We start from the raw sequence: 9,691 nt of genomic DNA, 5'->3' as shown, positions 1-9,691 counted from the left end.
AGGCAAACGAACAAGAGCAGCCGGTTCCAAGGAAACGGGCACAGTCTGAATCTCTCAGGATGTTCAGTTTTTTTCCAACTATTTAAACATGGAAAACCACAGCAAAAAATCCATCGCTCCTGGGCTGTCTGCCGACCCCTGGCCCGTGCGGTCGCTCTTGACCCCCTTGAAGATGTCGCCAGACGCTTCCCGAGCAGGTTGGCCCCGGGGCGCTGGGAAGGCCTGCGAGGCCCTGGCCTGTCCTCTGGACGCGCCACCTTCGCGGGTCCCGCCCCGTCACCGGCACCTTGCGGGGGCAGAGGCGCGTCCCTTCGGGGAGGCCGGATAAGGACACGGGACGCGCCGGGCTGAGGCCGTGGCCGGCCGGCATCTGACGGGCGTCGTGGGGGCACATGCAGGGCACACACACGCTCTGCTCAGAAGCTGCTTCTCCTTCCCTGGGTTCGGGCGGGGATGAGGGGCTGGGCTGGTCGGGCGGGGCGGGCAGAGGACCCTGGACTCCCTGGCATCCTCGTGGCACCCGCTGGGCCCACTGGTGCCTATTTCCTGGGATGGATGAGATGGGACCGAGGAGGCCCATGTTGCAGAAGCCCACGTTGCAGCCAGGAATGTTCTGGAAGCTCTGGGAGGCCCCTCTGGGCGTTCCGTTCCCAGGCTCTAGTTCCCCGTCCGGAGGAGTTTGCTGCGGCGGCGATGCACCAGGGCCCGGCCTTCCTCGCACGGGGCGGACCCCCAGGGCTCTGGAGGCGAGACAGCCGGTCATGGTGTCCGCGGGCGGCACGCTCCACCAGGCTCTAGGAAGAATCCGTCCAGCGTCTGTGGCCGAGGGCACCCCCCTAGGGTCCCTGGGCTCGTGGGGGCGCCGCTCTGTCTCTGCCTCCCTCTTCGCCCTCTTCTCGAAGGACACCAGAGGCTGATGCGGGCGTGTCCACTCTGTGACGGCCTCCTCACTTGGGGCACCCGCAAAGACCCCGCTTCCCAACAAGGTCACATTCAGGGCTTCTGGCTGGAGGCGCATTTGGGGAGAGATTTGGGGAGGACTCGCCAAACCTGTTCTCAGGCCCAAGAGAAGCACTCGCTGGAGGGGGGGGGGACCCCCGACCCCCCTGCATCTCTCAGCAGCGAGGAAGGGTGGAAAACGACACTGTCAGTCTGGGACACGCAGACACACGGGCTAGAGTTCTCCCCGCTGTCAGCCGCTGGGCCTCGCCCAGGCCGGAGGGTGCTTTTGGGACAGACCCCCGAAGCCGGGCACCACCGCGGTCCCCTTTCCTGCCTTGTGAGGGTCCCTGGGGCCGGGGCACAGGCTCTGGCCTGGGCTGCGCCCCCGCTGCTGCTGAGTGTACAGCGTGACTTGCAGTTTGGGGGCCGGGAGACGGCCTCTCCTTACGAGATCTCAAAGGAAAAAGAAGAAACCCATGCTTGAGCACGAGGTGCTAAGAATAGGGCCTCCTTGGCTTCCAGAAGAGCAGAAGAATGAATAAATAGGCCACAAACAAACATTCCCACTGGGGGTTTCTTTCCACTGCCCCCAGAGCCACAAACACACAAACAGAGCGACACGCTTCCCAGAGGTAATGCAACGCACATGCTCGGCCCCCGGCTGCGTGCAGTGGGTGCAGCTGCCTGCTTTGTAGAGACCTGGGGGGGACTCGAGGCAGGCCCCCCGGGAGGGCAGGAGGGGATGGCGGTCAGGGCCATGCTGAGGGCCCTGGCTCCTGCTCTAAAGATTCGGTGGATCCCAGGGCCGGTGCTGCGTTTCGGCCCTGAATTAAGAATCCACGCTGATGGGGGCCATGTGCGCTTGGGGCGGGGCAGTGGAGTCGAGTATGGGGTTCCCCAGCTGGGCACAGCAGCAAATGCCCGCTGTGTTGAGTGAGTCCAGGCCTGAGGTCCAGCCCCTGGCATCCCCCTGAGCCTGCTAGAAATGAGCTCTCAGCCCAGCCCGAGAGCCCGAATGGGAGCTGCCTTCTCTCCAGCCCCCGGGGTGTCGGGCTCCTCGGAGCCTGGGGCGCCTGCCCTAGACCCTCTCAGCCTGGGGGCCCGCCCAGCGGCTCTGCTTCCTCCCACCCCCATTTGACAGGGAGGCGGGAGGGGGATGTCTGCGTCCAGAGCTTCGGTTTCTTCCTGCAAACCCCACAGTCCTCTGACCTGCCCGGGGACCCAGGGCTCCTCCCCAAGGACACTCAGGGGCTGCTGCCGGAGTTGCAGCCTGATGGCGACAGGCAAGACCCACAGAAGCGCAGCTCCCCTTCACCCTTCACCCCTGCCCTGCCCCCCATAGAAGCTCCCTCCCTCACACACGACAGCACGTGTCATTCCAAGCAAGCGCTCAGCGTGCCCAGAAGCACCTTCCCCCGCTGTGACCTCGGAGCCCACCTGCTGGGCCTCCCCCTGCCTGGCTGGAGCCCGGGGCCCAGGGAGCGAAACCCCGGTAGTCAGCAGGGACTGTTCAAAGGCTTAAATAGTCTAGTGAATCTGCCCAGAGAAGAGCAGGCAGAGCAGAAAGGTGCTTGGGAGGAAATGCATCTTCGCACCTTTCGGGGAAGGCCTGCCCTGGGGCCGGAACCGCTCACTGTGTGTCTGCCCAGGTGGGGGTGGGGGGTACAGCTGCAGGTTCCGCCTCAGCGCCTTGGGCTGCTGATCCAGCAGGGTGAGCAGCAGTGGGGTGAGCCGAGGCTTAAGTCCAGAAGCTCAGAGGGCGGCGCCCTGGGTCCCGGGCTGGAAATCGGGGTCATGGTGGGGATGGGATAAGGGGGTGGATAAGCGGCCACGGGGCCTTTCTGCTTTTCTGTTGAGGTGTTGGTGGACCTCCTTACCTACTAAAGAGCCGGCCCCAAACACTCCCTGGGGCAGCGCCCTGGTTCATCCAGTGCCCGCGCGGGGCCAGCGTGCCAGAGGAAGGGGGCGGCGGGGTGGGGAGACAGCCTCCAGCAGACAAGCAGATGGTGGTCCTGGGCGCCGGGCCTCAGTGCTTCAAGCCCCGGGGCCGCTCTGAGCGGGCGGTGGTGGCTCCCCGGCGGGGAGACTGAGGAACAGAGACGGCCTCAGGCCTTCTGGCGATTCCAGGGACATTCGCTGAAACATCCCCCAAGCGGGACTTCAAAGCCACGGCGAGTCTGGACATTCCGTCCACACTGGCTAAGCGTGTTCTAGGATTCCGAACCCCGAGACACTGGGGTGGAGCCCTGGGTCTCCCCCCTTCCCCACCCCCATGCGCACAGCCTCGGCGGGGGGGGGGGGGGGGGGGACAGGCAGCTCGTGGCTGGTGGGGCGGCTGCGGCTGCCCGTGGCTGAGGGCCTGGCTTGCCGCGGGGCGCAGGCCTCTGCAGAGCTCCCAGGGCCCAGCTCGGGCCACCGGAGGTTCCCAGAGGAGAGTGCGAAGTCAGGCCTCTGTGGCAAAGGACAGAAACCAAATTCCAACCCGCTCAGGCAGAAAAGGGAACGTGGCCCACAGCTGGGCCGGCTGGGGGGCCTCGGTGAGCTCAGGACCAGACCCGGCCTGGCCCGGCGGGACTCCCTCTGCCGCCGGCCCCTGAGCTGCGCTCCTCCGCGCCTGGGGTGCGCCTCCCACAGGGGAAGGGCCTCCCCCACCCGTCGCCCTCCTCAGGGCAGGTGTCCGGTAGGTGTCGGGCGCAGGAGGGTCCTGGAAGGCGTGTCCAGGGGTTGGGCAGCACAGGGGATTAGCTGGGGGTGCAGGACGGTGAGGCCACCCCGTCCGGAGCGCCCCAGAGCAGCCTGCCTCCCAGCTTCAGCGTGAGAAGCGCCGGCGCGGGACACTGGTTGGTCTGGATTCAGTTCAGGGATTTACCTGAGTCGGGGGCTGGGGGCGGCCACATGACCTGGCTCCCGCGGGAGGGGAGAGGCTTGCGGATTTTTCTAGAGGATGGGGAGGGAGGCTGGAGACAAACAACAGGTGCTCCTAACCCCACCTCGGCCTCGGAGGCCGGCCTGAGCCTGGATGCGGACAGGGAGAGCCGCGGCGCAGCTTTGTTCACAGACGCCTGCCGGGCTTAGAGGACGAAGGGCCGGCCGGGGAGAGGCGAGCTGGCTCTCCGGGAGGCCAAGACGCCCAGCTCCAGGGGCTCGTCCCCCGCAGAGGAGCTGGAAGGACGAGGCAGGCGGGGCTTCTCAGACCCCCGGCCAGGCCCGGGGGGAACTTGTCGGGGGGTCCTGCTCTCCCTCTTGGGATGAAGCGGAGGCCGGAGCTGGGGTGGCTGTGGGGCGGCAGGGCTCGCTCCAGAGGGCGCAGAGGCTGGCGCGGTGACAGCAGACCTTGAGGAGCTGCATTGCTAAGCAATTGGCAGTGACTGCCAACCTGCCTTCCCACCTGGAGGGCCAGTGACGCAGCAGCCGGCTTCTCTGCCCTCCCGCCATGAGGATGGACCACAGAGCCCTGCCGTCCCGAATGCACGCCTGGTGGCGGCGCCTGCAGTGGGGGGTGGGCACAGGTAGGGGGGATGCCCCTGGGCTAAGATGGGGCTTTTAAGGGCGGCGTCGCGGGGGCGCAGAGAGCAGAACCGGAGAGAGAAGCAGAGAGCGCGCAAGAGAGCATGAGAGAGCCCGGGAAGGGTGAAGCCTGCCAGCCTCCCGGCCCCCCGCGCCCCTGCCTGCCGCGTGCCTGGTCAACCCCAATAAAAGCCTGAAAAGCCACCATGGGCTCTAGGACTCCTCCTTTGCCCCGTGTGCTTGGGTCACAGAGACCCTGCTCTGTGCCCGTCCTGCCCTGACACCAGCCGAGGAAGGAAATGTTATCCGAGTCTTGGGGACCAGAGTTGAAACCAAGTTAAGTTTTACTGGCCAAAAAATGGGCCGGGCAAAGAACCGTGCAGGCGGCTGAAGTTCACCGGCCAATCTCAGGGCAGTTCCCACGTGCCAGGAAAAGGCTTTTCTGCAGCTCAGTGAGCTGTGAAGCTCTGGTGCCCCCCACCCAGGCCAGCCCCCTCCTCTGTGCGCGCCTCTCGCAGCCCCAGCCGTCGGAGCCCAGCCCAGGCTAGTGATCAGCCTCCAGGCCCCGCTGTGTCTGCAAAAGGCACGTTTCAGAGCAAAGTTTAGAGAAGACCCCCTTTGTGCTCTTCCCTCAGGGCACCCGTGGGGGCGAGCGGAGGGGGCAGTTCGGGTGCCACCTGCTGCTGCAGGCCGGTGACGACCCCACCCTGAGGCAGACGGCATCCCCGGAGTCTGGAGGTGTCTCCCAGGGCAAAGCCTGCGTGCAGCAGAGCGGGGGATTATCCCAGAGCCCCCAGATGCCATCTCGGGTGTTTTCCTAAGAGCAAGGCAGAGGCAGATTTGACATCAGAGGGGGACGGAGATGCGACCCTGGAGGCAGAGCTGGGGGTGGTATGGCCAAGTCGAGGGCCGAGTCTGCCGCCCGGAGTGGCCAGAGCCTCTGGCTGCGCCCTGGACGCGCCACTCCAGGTTTCTGGTCTCCGGAACCAGGACAGGATTCGGTTCTGGGGTTCCCAGCCACCCTTGGGGTCCCTGGTTACGACCACCATGGGATCGAATACACCCTCCGGGTGCTGGAAGAGACGCCCCTCCTCGCCAGCACCTTCATGCTGAAAGGGCATCAGGGTGTCCTGACTGTTCACAGTGGGGGTGCTTGCGGGGGGCTGTGAAAACCCAGGCATGGAGAATGTTCAGGGGAGTTGGCGCAGGAGGCTGGGGCAGGACAGGAAGCTGAGTCCCCCGGGGAAGGACATCCACGCAGGGGGTCTGCGCTCTGGCTCGCGTCCTCTGGCTCCTGCCCCTTCCCTGCCTCTGGCCGGCCGTGCCAGGCTGCCCACGCTCACTCCTCCCTCTACCCACCTCCCCTGCCTGCCAGCCCAGTGCCAGCCCCTGTGCCCGGTATCTCCAGAGACACGCCCTGTGTCTGTGACAGCAGCCCACCGGCCTCCCTCCCGCTCCCGGGTCTTGACGAGGATGGGGCCTGCCCGCAGCCTGGCCCTGTGCCCTCTGGCTGGCTGCCCTGCTGGGGGGCTTCACAGCCCTCTCTCCTGCGCGCTGTGGGGGGGCGTTCACCAGCAGGCACCAGTGAGAGGCCGGGAAGAGCAGGCACTGAAGTTACATCTCAAGATCCCCGGGCACGGTCCCCGGGGTCTCCAAGGAGGGCTCTCCTCGCTGGGGGGCAGCCTGGGGTTGGGGGTTGGGGGCATGATCTAACACAGCCCCAGAGACCACCAGGTGCAGGCGACGGTGTGGCTTGAAGCGGGTCCCCCTGGGGGAAAAGACGCTGAAGTCCTGTCCTACTCCTTGTCCCCGCCAAATCCTGCAAATGGGGCCGCCTTGGAACAGAGAGTAACTTACGATGAGGTGACAACTGGAGCCCGGTGGGCCCCGAGTCCAGAATGAGCTGGATTTTCAGGTAGAAGGCCCTGTGAAGGGGGGCACAGGGAGCAGGTGATATGGATGCAGGAGGGGGTGCCCAGGGCCAAGGAAGCTGCAGCACGTGGGCCACCCCAGAGCAGGGGAGTGTCTGAGCAGAGTCTCAGAGGGCGCTGGTCTTGCCCACACCCTGATCGGGCACGTCCACTGCCCCCGATGGGCTGTTTAAGGCCGCCTCCCCCGCAGTAGGCCACACCAGGGGAGCCCGCCCCGTTCTCTGCCCTGTGCTCCAGCTGCCCTGCAGGGACTGCCCTTCTCCTTGGCACCCACGGCATCCCCTGTCCTGTGTCTGAAAAGTGCTCACCTCGAAAATGAGGTGTGGGTGGGAGCTAGAGGAAAGAGAACAGGATTAGGGACCCGCTTTTGGACAGAATCACTTGCACCCTCAACCAGCACACCTTGAGAAGCTCCACGCTCCTGAGCACTGGAGTTTTTATTTTTAAGATTTATTTTATTTATTTATGCATACAAGAGTTGGGGTGCAGGCCAGAGGTGTGGGGAGGTAAGAGGATTCACCAGAGACAGAGTGGGGAGCAGAAAAGGCAGATGGACTGAAACACACTGCTGAGGGGAGCCGCGGGGAGACAGGAGAGGGCTGCCGCGCCAGGTGGGTTGCTCCCTGGCCTGCCGGAGCTTGAACCCGTGCTGCAGAGGCTGCGGATTGCTTCGTAGTGCGGTGCTCAACCCCTCGCGCCACCAGGGAGGCTTGGAGTTTGTATTTTTTAAATTATTTTTCAATTTTATTATTTATTTCATCACTCTCCTTTTCTAATTTTTTGTCGTTGGTGGATGAAGACCCTGCTCCTTCCGCAAGCAAACTTCCTGCCTCATCATTGCCCCGTGAAGACGGCAGGGTCGTCTGTGTCGCCACTAATGAGGTTAGAAAATAATGAGCCATTTTTCCAATTTATGCAAGTTCACTCTATCATTTTCCGGATCCTTTCCCCTTGCTTTATTCTCCTGGAAATGCCCTCCAGGAGGGGGCTGAGCAGAAGCGAGGCTCCTCCTGTCACTTGGTTCACTGTCATCGAGTTGGAGCCTTTCGGACCAGGTGACAACGATGGGGGGGTTGGTGCGCGGTGCCTGTTTTGGGTTTTGGGTGCGTTTCTTCACCTGGAGCTGAGCTGGTCGTCCACGCCCATCACCTTGATACGGGAATTGTCAGGCCTAGTCTCCCAGCCAGGAACGGATCCCAGGCTGCAGGGCAGCGCTGAGCCCCAGCCCCTAGACCCCCACGGGCTGGTGTCTCACGAAGCCGCAGCAGGAACTTCGCAGACGCTCAGGCCAGCAAGCGAGCAGAGGCAGGTTTGTTTAGAAGAAGAAAAAGTTTATTGAGGAGAAAAAGAGCAGAAATAAAGTGGGACTCCCGGGCCAGGGAACCAGGCCTGCGAGGGGCAAGGAAGCCAAAGCGGAGTCGTGTCTCAGGGAACATAGAACTTCTTTCCCTGATTATTCTACAGCTCCACCCGTCTCTCTGTGATGGGTCAGGTCTCGGCTGTCTCACTTAATTTGCTACTGAGCGGGGATCTTCACATTCCTTATCTAGCAGCTTTCTCTTTCCCCATTTGTTGCATCTTTATCTTTATGGCCTAGTCTTCCGGGAGAGCATCTCCACACCTTATCTTTATCACCTGAAGAAAACCAGGACCATCCTTAACAAGATTGTCTGTGGTTCTAGGATGTTTGTTTTTCCCAGTGGAACTGGTTACATTCCTTGGTTGTCCTTATCTCTGAAGCCTCCCTAAATTCTTCAGAGGTCCCCTCCTGCACTGTCCCTAAAACTGCCTAATAACCCCAGCTTGCCCTGTCTCAACCTGACTCGAGTGGGCTACTTCGTGGCCATTTTCCAAAGAAGAGGCGGCTGCAGCAAGAAGGTGGCGTGGGCATTCCCGGGCGCTGTCGTCAGGGTCCTGGCTCCGGCTCGGCTCCGGGGAAGCAGCTTCCGCAGCGCTCCTGTGGGCTGGCCACACAGGAAACAGCACTTCCTTGTGGTTAACGCCTGCCTCTTGGTTAATTTCTCTCCCCCAGGCTGTCACCTGCCCCTCAAGTGAGGGGCAAAGAAAGCTCATGGGTTTTTGTTTTGTTTTGCCCCAGGCAGGGTGAAATTCCTGATTATTCTTCTACCAGGAAGGCTCCCCAAGCCCCCAGCCCCCCACTTGTGTCCTTGGGGCCCCAGACCTGCAGTCCTCAGCGGCCAGATCTTTTTAAATCCAAAAGCAGATGGAACATGCCCCTTGCTTCTGTTCTATTTTTACTTCTTCCTTATCCCTGTTTCTGCTTATTCCTTCCTACACTTCTGAGTTTTGTTTGAATTTGTGCTTGAATTAAATGTCATGGGTGGGTGGGTGGGGATATTTAGTTCATTGCCTGAAATCATAATTGTCAGAGAAATAAATGCTTTTCCCACTGACATCATCAAGCAGTGGAAAGAAGAACTTTGCACGAACGGGAGTTTCCTGAACTTTTTGCATCGAGGAGCTGATATCTAGGACTCAACCCTTGTCCTCCCCAGACCGAGGTGTCCTCAGCAGACAAAGGTTCAGGTGTGGAGCAGGACTCGCTACCTCGACCTGGGTGCACCCCTGGGGCTTGGTTTTGTTTTGTTTTTTAAAAGATTTATTTATGCATCCAAGCACTGGGGCACAGGCCAGAGGTGTGGGGGGGTGAGAGGAGTCACCAGAGACAGAGCGGGGAGCAGAACAGGCAGACTGACCCAAGTACCCTGCTGAGGGGAGCAGCGGGGAGACAGGAGGGGTCTGCTGTGCCCTGTGGGCAGCTCCCTGGCCCGGCAAGAACTGCGCTGGGGAGGCAGCCACAGCTTCATAGTGCTCAGGCTGAACCCCTGCACCCCCAGGGAGGCCCGAGACCCATCTTTCTTGAGTAAACCTGTCATGGAGCATGACGGGCATGTGGCTGTGCTGCCACCGTGCCAGGCACCGCCTGGCAGCACCCCCAGCAGTGTGGCTGGAACCCAGAGCCGCGGAGCTGCTGGACCGAGGGACCCCGGCCCGGTGAGGCGAGCGTGTGCGTGGGGGGCCGGGAGGCTGGCGGGCCTCGGCCTCCACCCCAGCTGCGCTCAATGAGTGTTTATTGAGCTGAAAAACAACAACCCCAGAAACAGCAAAAGGTGCACGTGCTGTGAATTCAGCCCAAGGCCCGGCCACAGCCTGGCGAGCAGAGACGCTGCGCCCCCCGCCCGGCGCCCCCCGCCGCCCCCGCCGAGGGTACCCGCTGCCCGAAGCCGCTGTCGGCCCCTCTGAGAAGGGGGCACTGAGGAGCCAGGAGCGCGTGCGGGTTCGCGGCGGGG

The sequence above is a fragment of the Talpa occidentalis genome, unplaced genomic scaffold, assembly GCF_014898055.3.
Source record: "Talpa occidentalis isolate TD23 unplaced genomic scaffold, MPIMG_talOcc4v2.1 talOcc4.6, whole genome shotgun sequence".
NCBI classification, from domain to species: domain Eukaryota; kingdom Metazoa; phylum Chordata; class Mammalia; order Eulipotyphla; family Talpidae; genus Talpa; species Talpa occidentalis.
This window is presented reverse-complemented; position numbering follows the sequence as displayed.